The sequence below is a fragment of the Bubalus bubalis genome, chromosome 8 (genome assembly GCF_019923935.1).
Source record: "Bubalus bubalis isolate 160015118507 breed Murrah chromosome 8, NDDB_SH_1, whole genome shotgun sequence".
Classification (NCBI taxonomy): domain Eukaryota; kingdom Metazoa; phylum Chordata; class Mammalia; order Artiodactyla; family Bovidae; genus Bubalus; species Bubalus bubalis.
The window spans coordinates 45,718,854-45,730,862 of record NC_059164.1 but is presented as its reverse complement, the minus strand read 5'-3'; the positions used below and the strand labels follow the sequence as shown (position 1 = coordinate 45,730,862).

Sequence of the window (12,009 nt, the reverse complement as noted above, 5' to 3'; positions counted from 1 at the left end):
CAATCAGCCAGGCCTCCCCAACATATGTGCTCATTTGCTTGGGGCAACTATATGATCATGTAATTGTTTTTCCTCTCTTTTACCTTTTCTCCCCTCTTCCCCTCACTCCCAACTCCCTCTGGTCCTTAAAAACTTCCTCCAGGTTTATACCTTAACCTCTTTGTTAGGATTCCAGTGAATGCCTAGACTTGTGTGGGTGCAAGGTTATGAATCAGCCATAGACACAGGCCCGGGGGATGGGCCTCCTGGAATGTAGAAGGGCCACAAGTTGAAAACAAATGAACCTCTTTTATCCCAGTGGGATTTTGGTGGTTTTCTAAAGCCTGCTGTTCCAGCAGGGCACTTCACCAGAAGCTAGTTTCTGGATCTTTTAGAAAGCATAAGCCCACATGTATGTCCTCTACAAGAATTTCAGCAGAGCCTGGGGGCCTGGAAAAGTTCTCTTTTAAACAAGCCTCAGTTTCTTCCTTAGGAGAACAGACTTTACATTATTTGAAAAGTAGCTTAAAGCATCACTCACCATCATTTTTTCCATAATGAGAAGTTCACAAAATGACAGAGGGGATCAGATTTGAGAGATCTGACTATAAATATAAGAAAAATAAAATCCTGTTCATTCTCAATTATATGTGCTGGTGGAGGGAAGCAGGAGACAGAATTCCAGTGCGATGTCAATACAGTTCATTTCTATTGGTTTTACAGGGCATTTTAGTCATTAACATTTTTATATGGGTGTGTCTGTGGTTCTGGAAATCTACAACTGTTTACAGCAAATAAAGCTACCCAGGGAAGATGCTGAAGGGGCTAGAATGCTGTCAAATGACTTTTCCATCCTTTGGACCAACTCTGCTTAGTGAGGGGTGGAAACAAAATGGGCTTTGGCCTTAGAGGAAGAAAGGTTTAAATCCTGACGCTGCTGTGTGACTTTTTACACTCCTTACTTGGAAAATGGGGGAAATGCTTTATGGTATTAAGAGAATAATCTTCCAAGTTGTGAGGGAATTCTCAAAACACAACCATGAAATGTCTCCAGTATTCATTCAGGCATTTTAATCTAGAGGAGCCTGGATAAGTTACAAATGTCCAAGAACAGACCAGAGCTGCTAGTTAACTTGGATTGGGGGACTTGAGCAACCTCTCTCTGAGATTCTGGCTACAGAGTATAAAAGGGCTTCCAGAGATGACCCAGGAAGGTCACAGACTAGAGTCTCTGGCTGGAATCTGGCCAGTGAGTAACTCAGCTTGGAAGATAAGCATATTTTGTGTCCCCATAAGAGAAATCAAAAAAGCTCAATTTCTTTTAAGTTGCTGCTCCATGGTTTATCCTTTGTCAATTTATCCTGATTAATTGCCAATATTTCCAATTTGAATTGGAAATTCCAAATTTCCAATTTGAATGTATATTAAGTGACAGATGGCAAGAAGGCTCATTTGAGCAGTTGTCCTAAACAAAATCCTGGCACCATATGCACAAGTTCTGAACTGGGGTGGCAGAAGTGGGTGGTGGTGGTGGAAGGATGGAATAAAGGCAGGGATGAGTTGGTTAGTATCAGGTAGAGAGAACTGGAAAGTGAGAGAACCCAAGTATATATGATCTGCTGAAAATACCAGATAAATTTCTGCATCTGTATTTAATCATACTTATGATGTAACTACCATGTTCTGGACTAAGGACCCACTCTTGATCACCAGGGTAGAAAAGGGTCCTTGTGACCATAAACAAAAGAAAGCTTGACAAACTCAATTGTATGTTCTTCCCAAAGTACATTTGTCTTCAGGATCAGGAAGCCTGAGCACTGTTCTACTAAATGTTTAGATCTGTATTCCTTAGGATATAGGTTCAACAACCAACAGAGAAAAGTTGAGGGACTTCTCTGGTGGTCCAGTGGCTAAGACTTGGTGCTTCCAATGTAAGGGGCCTGGGTTCAATTCTTGGGTCAGGGCACTAGATCTCACATGCTGCAGCTAAAGGTCCCGCGTGCCGAATGTAAGACCTAAATAAAAAAATACAAGTTCACATAAAAAACAAGTTCAGACAGTAGGGCAAGTAACATTTTCTGCCATGATTCCCTTCCTGTGGTTTCCCACTCCAAATCTACTTGATTAATAATTCAAAATGTTGAACTAGAAGCCAACTAAATTCCCTATACACAGAAAACACTGAAAACTAGAGGCAGTATTACCTTCTCTGTTGTTTTTTAGATAGCATAGGTATATGTTTGTTCTTGGGACAAAAAGTAAAAGAGTAAGGACTTAAGAACTGGCATTGTAAGACTATGCCCTATTGATAATGATACTAGGATCTTGATGTCTTTCCTGACAGTCTTATCTAATACAAATGTAGACATAAATTACATAGAATCTCTGGATGGTAATTTACATTACATGATGGCAGTGATGATAAATGGTCTGTATCGTTATATGGGGTGGGGAGAGGACTTTTAACTGGTTACAATTAAAACAGAAATTGGGAGACTTGGATTGTAGTTCCACTTTTTAATTGACCCTGCATGACTGAGCAAGTAACATATTCTTAATGTTTCCATTTTTCCATACATAAAATAGAAATTATGTTTGATTTTCTCATTCAAATCACTGTAGTGATTATCTCACTGTAAAAATAGTTATGAGAATCAAGTATTCCTTCCTGTATTCCTGCAAGCACTCTTGGGTACCCTCCATGTGGTGGGTACTAAAATGTGTTCTCTGCCTCCATGTAGCAGAATCTAGTGGGTGAGGCATATCAGAATGTTTCGAGGAATGTCCACTGGGTCACACAAGTCAAAGGTTATTATCAAGGGGTGACCACCAACTATCATAATGTTCCTTGGTCCTTCACTTCTCTCTTCATCCTTCTTTGTCAAGGCCGAAGTGATTGAAGAGGTAGGAGATTAAATGGTCATTTGGGAGGAGGTGATCTTTGGACAGGCTGCCATTCTCCCAGCCACACCCCCACCCCACCCCCTGCTCCCCAAACCCAGTCAGCCCTAACTCTTAACTACTGACAAATCAGCATTTTCTGGTTACATCTCTTCTCTTCCATTTGCCCCACCCTCTTAACAGGGAAGTAGGAAAATTGAGATTTGCAGAAGTTGGTAAAAACTCATGTCAGAAGGCAGAGTTCCATTTCTAGATCCAAGAAAAACTTCCTGTTTTGTTAAGACCCTTCTTAGGAGCGGAAACTAGCTCACTCAAATGAAAACCACAATGAATAATTTCACTGATTTGTACCATATGTTTAGCAAGCCTAAAATCCCAAGAGGGGGTTGGTGAATCAGAAGAGAAACCATCAGAAGGGAACTGACCCATATCATCCCCTCAACTGACCAGGCTCTTCCTCACTTCCTCCTGCAACACACCCTGCAGGAACAGCCACAAGTCACAGAGTGGAATAACTTTGGGAGCACATGATACAAAGGCAACCTGGCAGAGCCTCCTAGGTTGGTTCAAGCATGGCACCACTCAGATTGCTCATCCCTTCTCCAGATGGATTTTTGTTTTTTTGTTTTCGTTTTTTTTTTTTTTTTTTTACAAAAAGATCTAGAAAAGCAGCTGTATTAGCTTAGACTATGCTGTAGTAACCAGCTAAGCCCAGAATCCTGGCTCAACACAATTAAAGTTTATTCTTGCTTTCCTTATGTGACTGATGCAGGCTAGGAGGAGAGCGGGAGGTACACACTAGGGAATCCTGCTCAACAGCCCTGGCTGATACAAGCTCTGACATTTGGAGTCTTGGGCTTTCACCATCCTGGCAGTAGAGGAAGAGGATGCTTGGAGAAGGCACACGTGTGTGCTCTCCTGTGCACAGCCTGGAAGTGACACCATTTACTTCTGTCCCAGTGGTTGGACAGGGTACACTACGGAGGGGCTGTGACTGATGCGGAAGCATGCGGATATTTGGCAAGCGTTCAGTGCCTCTGCCCTAGTAGCACTGGAAGCTGAGCGCGTGCTGGAACACGTAGCGACAGTTCAGAATCCCAGACCATGGAAGAACTGTTTGAATCCGAATCCACTGAGATGTACCATCTCTGGGTCTTCCTTGTGGATTTCCTGAGTGCCTAACAAGCAGTTTCAGGTCACAGATGGACCACCCCATTTAAGGAGTGTTCTTCATGAGGGTTTTGCTGGTATTGCCTATTAATTTGCCTAATTAGCCAGTTCACAAGAACCGGTCGCTTAGCATAGCCTCACCAAAGGTTGTTGGGGGGCTGACTTAGCTTGGTGTCCCTGAAGCATGGACAGATCAATCACTGGAATCAAAGCTGACTTTTTAAAAGTCATGGAATTTTAAGCTGTTCACATTTAATTCCACAAACATGACACCATAAAACTGGAAGATTGTTCTCTGAAGGATTGTTGACCAAAATTGTTCAAAATATGATTCAAGCCTCCTCTTGCAAGTTGACTCATGTCTGACTCTTGTCCAATGTTTTTATGCCAGGGGAGCAATTAAATATACATAAAGCCCATACATGGATGATGGAGTTCTCTTAAATGATTTTGTATGTCCCTGCTGGGAGACAAGGAGTCACTTTCTATGTAATAGCTTATCCAGTACTAGAATTTCTCTGCCTCCCCTCCACTCTTGCTCCTTGCTCTGGGGACATCTTGCCATCCACCAAAAAGGAAAGAAGCAGAGAAGCAAGGGAAATACAGCTCAGTTTGAGGCCAGCTGACTTCACAGGGCGGTTCGCAGTCGGTCTGTTTTACTTGGCCTGCTTTGAAGCTGTTTTGGGACACATGAGGTTCTTCAACCAAGAGGTCTTTTCCAGGCCTGATTTCCCCTTGGAATGACACATTATTCTCCCTTCCAATGTAGCAATTGTAATTCCTGCCTGGGGAGCAGCAATTGCTTTGAATTACACACTATTTGAATAAACCAGTATGGGATTAACAAAGGCTTATTGCTTTGCAACCTTCTGAAACTTGCAGGAGTAATTTCTGGCGACATTACTTTTCCCGGCCTAGCATTTGACTATTCAACTAACACTTCTCCACTCTTTAATTGATCCTTCTTAGTTGAATGTAATAGAAACCTTTTTTAGCATTCTACAAACACTGAACAGGATGAAATAATACTATCAGGATTTTCTTAGTTCACCTTTTTCTCCCTTTCCCTCTCTGGCATGTTTACTATAATTCCATATCTTTAGAGTTTCTCAGATTTCTTGTGCCCCCAAACTACTTCCTGACCGCTATATATACATGCAAGTACACACACTAACACACTATTTAGGATTCTGTCCTTTACAATATGTGTATCATGCTGTTTTTTAAGTAGACCTCAGGAGCACAGAATATAAACGGTGATTATCCCCGATCTGGGACGACTCTCATTGTTGAGCTGGAAATGCTATTTTAAACATGTTTTTATGACGACTTGAGGAAAACACCTACATTAAAAAATTCTCATTCACTTTTTAAATCGTTTGCAAATGAAACTCAGTAACTAAGAATAAATCTACCAATATTCACTTCCAAACCAAAATTATTTCTAACAGTACCAAAAGAGGATCTCTTTACAATGACAAGGTCTAAAGTTACAACTATGAAAATGCTGAGACCAAGACATTGACTGATAGACTAGATCTTTATAAAAGCTTCTGATTCGGTGAATGTGAAATCAATCAATTAGAGCTCTAATGGATTTTTTTTCTAGCTGGTTTTAGGCCAGTTAAATCTAATAAAGATCATGAAGATATGAAGCTAACTTGAAACCAAAATAACTACCAAGAGCACTTTGTACTCCATTAATAGGTAATAAAAACCTATGCACTGCTAAATGAAAATATAAATTCTGCTTACTTATTTATGTAAAACTTTAGGCCCACATAATTATTGATCTAAAAAACAGCTTAATAGCACCATATTTTTAAAATCGGGTTTGATGAAATCCACAAAAAATAATCTTGACTCATTTGTCTCCAAACTGTCTTCTCAGATCCTATACCTAAGTTGAAATTTTTCTTCCAGAGGGAGTTGGAAGATATTCCAGATACAGTTATAAGAAGTATAATAAATTAGTGTTATTAAATTAGATGATGATCATGAACTCAGCTAAAAGAAAAAAAAGTCAAGTCTAGAATCTTCACTGAAAAGATTTCAATATATAAAAATATAAGCCAACTTTTCTCCTTTTTCAAACCAGAGACTGAAGCATTTCCTCTTAGAAAAATGAATAAATAAAAGTAAATGGTGTTGGTGTTGCTGCTGGTGATAATTTCATTAGCAAGGAGACAAAACTAATTCATTTAGGAAACTTGTTTCAAAGTTGAAGTGTAGATGAAATCCAACAACACAGCTGGAGTTGAGTGGGCCTTATATAGACACTTGGCTCACAGGCAGCATAAACAAGAAATCCCAGTAAGTTCAAACAAAGCTGAGGCCAAAATCATGCGGTGATCTGTAGAGGAGCAAAAGGTATTTGCAACTGTACTATAAACAGACATTAAAGTAAATGAAAATCTTAGGAGCAGGTTTTAAAAAAAAAAAAATGAAGGGCTTTAGAAAACCTGAATCTATCCCAGATTTATTTTTTTCCCCTCATGAGTAGTGAGTGCATGATTACAAACAAGTGAGTAACAGGGAACTTGAAGTATAAACTTCCAGACTTCTGGTAACACAGTTTATAACAGGCTCAAGTATTCAAGCTTCTAAATTAAAAAGAAACAAAAAAAAAATCCCAGTCTGAGCCTAAAACATTTCATATTTGGTAAACTATTTGGGGAAATTCCACCAAATCTTCAGGTCAAGTAATTTTATTTATTCTTACCCTCCAGCCTGTCCATTTCATTTTGCTTCAGCAGTTGTTAAAAAAAACTGAGTAGACAGCTGGGATAGACCCAGGAGCTCTCTTTTCTAAGAAAAAAACTACATGTGCATCCTAGGCAGATAAGAAAAGTCGTTTTCTTCCAGGTTTGGGCCCTTGTCACTGTTGAGGAATGTTCTCCTTACTCCTATCTCCCTCAGTGTGCCATATACTGACCACTCACCTCCCTGGGCACCAGGTGATCACATTGCTAGGAGCTGTGCTGAGTGCCAGAGTCACTGGTGGCCATGATCAGTGAGGCAGAACTCTGAGCGCCTGGGTGCTCACCCAGATCATAGCTTTTCCTCCCCTTCCTTCCTCTGCTGGATGTTCACCCTGCAGTGACCTAGTTGGTTATGCTGCCCTGGTTCCTCAATTCTCTTCATTAGGACTGAAGACCTGCCCCTTAGAGGTTACTCCGTATTGCTCTTTGCCAGCTATATGCCTTCCTATCCACCCTCCCACAGTCCACATGGGCTGGGACTCTGCAGGGAATGAGTCAGTTGCTCAAGAACCAGATACAGTCATTTCCCCTGAAGATACTGATGGCTGCCTGGACCAAATCCTAGTATGGGGACTTCCCTGGTGATCCAGTGTCTAAGACTCTATGTTCCTGATGCAATCACTCCCAGGGTTCTACCTCTGATCAGAGAACTAGATCCTACACACCACAACTAAAAGATCCTGCCTGCCACAACTAAGACCTCACACAGCCAAATTAATTAACAACAATGACAAACCCTCCAAATTTTAGCTTGCCTTATCTACTGAGCCCACCTGAGTACCTTTTCCAGAGCCAGTCTAACTGACAAAGTTTGCCGTTTGCCTCCCTCCTCCTACCTGCTGATGATGCTAAAATGTAGGTGATGGTAACAGTAATCAGTGATAGTTATTAGTAAAAAGATTAGTCTCAGGACTTCCCTGGTGACCCAGTGGTTAAAGAAAATCTGCTGGCCAATGCAGGGGATAAGGGATTGCTAGTCTGGGAACTAAGATCCCACATGCCACAGAGCAACTAAGCCCGTGAGCTGCAACTGCTGAAGCCCATGTGCCCCAGACCTTGTGCTCCAAAACAAGAAAAGCCACTGTGCAAGAAATCTGCGTACCACAACTCGAGAGTAGCCCTCACTCAATACAACTAGAGAAAGCCCATGCACAGCAACAAAGATCCAGCAGAGCCAAACAGTTAAAAAAAAACAAAGTTTCTCTCAGAAACTGTCATAGGTGTTTAATATACTTATTTATCTAATAATGACTATAGCACTTGGAGAAACCAACACTAGGAGAGGTTAAGTGACTTGCTCAGGGTCACCCAAAGAATAAATAGCACAGCTGGAATGTGAACCTAGATCTTTCTGATGCCAGGTATATTTCTGCTCCCAATTCCAACATGTGGGTTTTGCCACACACCAAGCAAATTTAAGGCACCAACTGGGTGTCCTATAGTTCAACTCAACTCCGACACTATCTATCTGGAGAGCATCAAACCCCACAGGCTAAGGGCTCAGTCCTATGAAAATTCATGCCCCACCCCACTTCAGACACAATCACAAGAACAGTTGTCAACCTGTGCTTCTGCTCATAGATTGGAGGTTCCACCAACTTCTTCCTTGGGATCCATTAATTTACTACAGTGGCTCATGAAACACAGAAACATTTTACTTTCCAGATTAATAGTTTACTCTGTAACTCAGGAACTGCCAGATGAAAGAGCTGCATTGGGCCAGGCAGGGGGAAAGGACACAGAGAGCACGCCACTCTCCTCAAGTCTCCACCTGTTCTCCAGCCCGGAAACTCCCCTAAGCCCGTCTTCTTAGCTTTTCCTTGTTCAGTCACTAAGTCACGTCAGACTCTTTGCAACCCCGTGGACTGCAGCACGCCAGGCTTCCCTGTCCTTTATTATCTCCCAGAGTTTGCTCAAACTCATGTCCATTGAGAGTCGGTGATGCCATCCAATCATCTCATCCTCTATCATCCACTTAGCTTTTTCTGGAGGCTTCATTACTTAAGCATGATTGATTAAATCACTGATCACTGGTGACTGAGTTCAGTATCCAGCCCTTCTCCCCTCCCCTTAGGTCAAGGGCATGTGACTGAAAGTTCTCTCTAATCACGTTGTTGGTTCTCCTGGTAGGAAGCCCCCATCGTCAGGTGGGGTCCAAAAATCATCTCTTTGAAAAAGCCACCTTTATCACTCTCATCATTTAAGAAATTCGAAGGGGCTCTGGAGCATTATGCCAGGAACAGGGACAAAGATCAGATATCTATTTCTTATCCTAAATCAGCATATCACACCAGATAAATACTCTTACCCGCAGGTCAATGGTTCTCAACATTCACTTTGTCATTACATCATCCCCACACGCTGAATGTTTGTTGAAGGGAGGCACCCCTCTGGGCTGTGCAGCATCTCAGCTATGCCTCGCAGTAGGCCTTGGATACCATCCATTAGAAAACTGATGTCTTTGCCCCTCTCGTTTATGTTTCTGTTATGTAAGCTGGCTTCACCACCAGCTGACATGGCTTGTTCACAATGACTGAGCTTTACACCTAAGTGTGGTTATCCATCTACTCTCTGGGGCCTGTGTAGGTTTCCCCAGGATCTAGGAAGCTCCAAATCTTAGGGTTTGAGCCCAGGCCTTTACTTTTACTATTCAGAGCTGAGCCTCAGAGAACTGAAGTGAGATGTCCCAAATCAACAACTAGTTAATGGCAGGGCCAGGACATTTTATATGTAGTATTACCTTTTTCAACTCCCATAACAACCCTATGAAATAGACGCTTTATCATTGTCATTTAACTGTAAAGAGATTGAGCCACAGAGAGATCAAGTAACTTGCACAAGATCACATAGCCAGGAAGTGGCAGAGCCAGGATCTGGATGAAGATGTCTATTTCCTAACCATACTCCTAACACCTGCACCAGATTGGCGTTCATGGGAAATGGGGAATGGATGTTTCTGAAACCCCCTCGAAAACACAGGCATCTGAAATTTTTGATGCAGGAAGAACAAGGACCATTTATCATAGACATCCATATTCCTAGGCTCAAGGCTTGCCTGGTAATGGCCAGGGGATCAAGGATGACCTTTACCGTCCGCAATTAGCTTTTCAGAGCTTTCACTTTGCTCCAGGAAACTTATCCAGCCCCATGTAGTCTCTAGGCCATTCTCTGCATGCTTTATGGTCACTTCAATTGCTAGGTTAAAGTTCAAAGCAGATAAGATGCAAGGAAACATAGAAAAGGAACCAATAAAACTACCAATAAAACAAAAGTTTGGCAATTTGGAAATCTTGTTGCATAACTCTTTGCTTGGGAAGAAATGCTCAAAAATCAACAAAAGGAAGAAAAAACAGGATGTTAAAAAGTACTTTTATTATGTTTTTAGAAGTTTACTGCCAAAGTACAATTATTTCTGCCAAAAATAACATACTTACTCCTTGCAACCTACAAGATTTGGGGTTTGCTTGGAATTTTGTGGACTTTTGGAGAGTGAAACCATAAGTTCCCACCAAGTTCATTTTCAAAAAGAATGTGCCAGAAATGAAGATGTGTCCAGGGAAGGAGTCCCCAGGGTGGAAACAGAGGTCCAACAGCCCCTACTATGAGTGATGGGTCCCAGAAAGCTTTGGCCTGGAGACCGGCACCTTCCATGGGGTCCCTTCAGTGCATGCACCTGGAGTGACCATGGGGCTCTTTTGGAAGGCCTCTGTCCTATGGGCAGGGGATGCAAAATGACACAAGATCTAATGATGTTGGAAGGGCCCAGGATCAGGAGCCAGACAAAGCTGGGCTCAAATCCTGGATCCACCAACTCCTAGCAGCGTGACCTCTCTGACCGTCCATCTCATTGGTGAAATGAGAATAACACACCGTTCTGCAGGATTGTTGTGAGGGTTAAATGAGGTATCAGATGTGCATGGCTCAGTGTCCAGAAGTGTCCAGAAGTAGTAGGTTAAGCCCTTCCACTTGGGAGAAGCTTGGATAGGGCCACATCCTGCCAGCCAGGAACGGAGGGAGGGGAGAAGCAAGACCTTGAGGGGGCAGAGAGCTGACGGGTGACTCAAGGGTTCAGGAGGGAGAGGAAGAGAAGAGAGAAGGGCTTGCTCCCTTTTGTCCTCCAAGATATACTTGGTGGAGACAGATGAAAGATTCCAAGGGTAAAGAAAAAATTACTTTGCACCATCCAAGAGTCAGGTTTTTCAACCACTTAAGCACCACTCTTCCAAATACAGAAAGCATAGAAAAGTGGTCCCCATTATTGTTACTAATGGTGGGATTCTTTTTTTTTTTTTAATGTTTTTAAAACATTCTCTGCACTTGCTTGGTCAAGCTTCATGTCGCTAGCAGCAGGGGGTTCCTGATCTAACTTCCACATTTCTCAAGTATAGCAACTGTAATGTGTTCATGAACTCAGTAGCTGCAGGGACAGTGCCCGGTCCCCCACCCTCCTAAGTTGGGCAGAGATTATAGCTCCTGGGGTGCTTTCTGGGTGGGAGTAAGTTCTCTGGGTTTTCAGGGAGTCACTGCAGAAGGCACCAGCCCAGAAGCCTGTTCCTTCAGTACTGCAAACTATTTTATAAGTACCAACTTTCCTAATTCGTTTTGTGCTTAAATCCTAGTTTGGTTCATATTTCTTGTACTAAGAGTATACTACTCCAAAAACGAGGGCCGAGGGGGCCTGCCTTTATTTTAAGTGGAGAATCAGGACATTTGTACAGAAATGTTTATGATTCCAGAAAACCACGCAGTGTGCCAAAGGAGCAACAGGACAGCATGTGTCTGAGAGGCTCCCAGGCAAAAATCTTCACCATCCCGGCTTTCTTAGGCTTCGCAGCAGGGTGGGACTTGAAGGAAACGTCTTCAAAGACTAAGCAGTGTGTGTTCTGGCTGACTTTCCTGTTTCAGCTGGCCATGGCCTTTGCCTTGCTCCTGCTTCCTTGTTTCCTCCTCCACACCTTCCTTTGTGTAACTGCCCATGTGCAGCTCCCTTTCTTTTCTCCTAAATACCAAGCCCCTTTCTCCTGCCATCTTTTTTACCAGCGTGACTCCTTTCAGAGTGTCCATGTGTCTGTATGTTTCAAAGAAGTTCATAGTCTGCAGCAAGCGTGACTAAATGGATGTCATTTATTTATTTCAGGATATGAGCCCCTGCTGATTGCCAAGCATTGTCCCAGCGCACGAGGACTCCACAGAGTTG

At 42.4% G+C, this 12,009-nt stretch overlaps 1 long non-coding RNA gene across 1 annotated transcript in view; it reads right to left on the bottom strand.

The window, feature by feature from the left end:
- Window positions 1-1,612: 1,612 nt before the first annotated feature.
- LHFPL3 overlaps window positions 1,613-12,009 on the bottom strand; it is a 658,997-nt gene continuing 648,600 nt past the window's right edge. Inside the window, exon 4 of the long non-coding RNA XR_006553063.2 lies at window positions 1,613-1,994. This is a non-coding gene — a long non-coding RNA (LHFPL tetraspan subfamily member 3). The remainder of the gene's footprint in view (window positions 1,995-12,009) is intronic.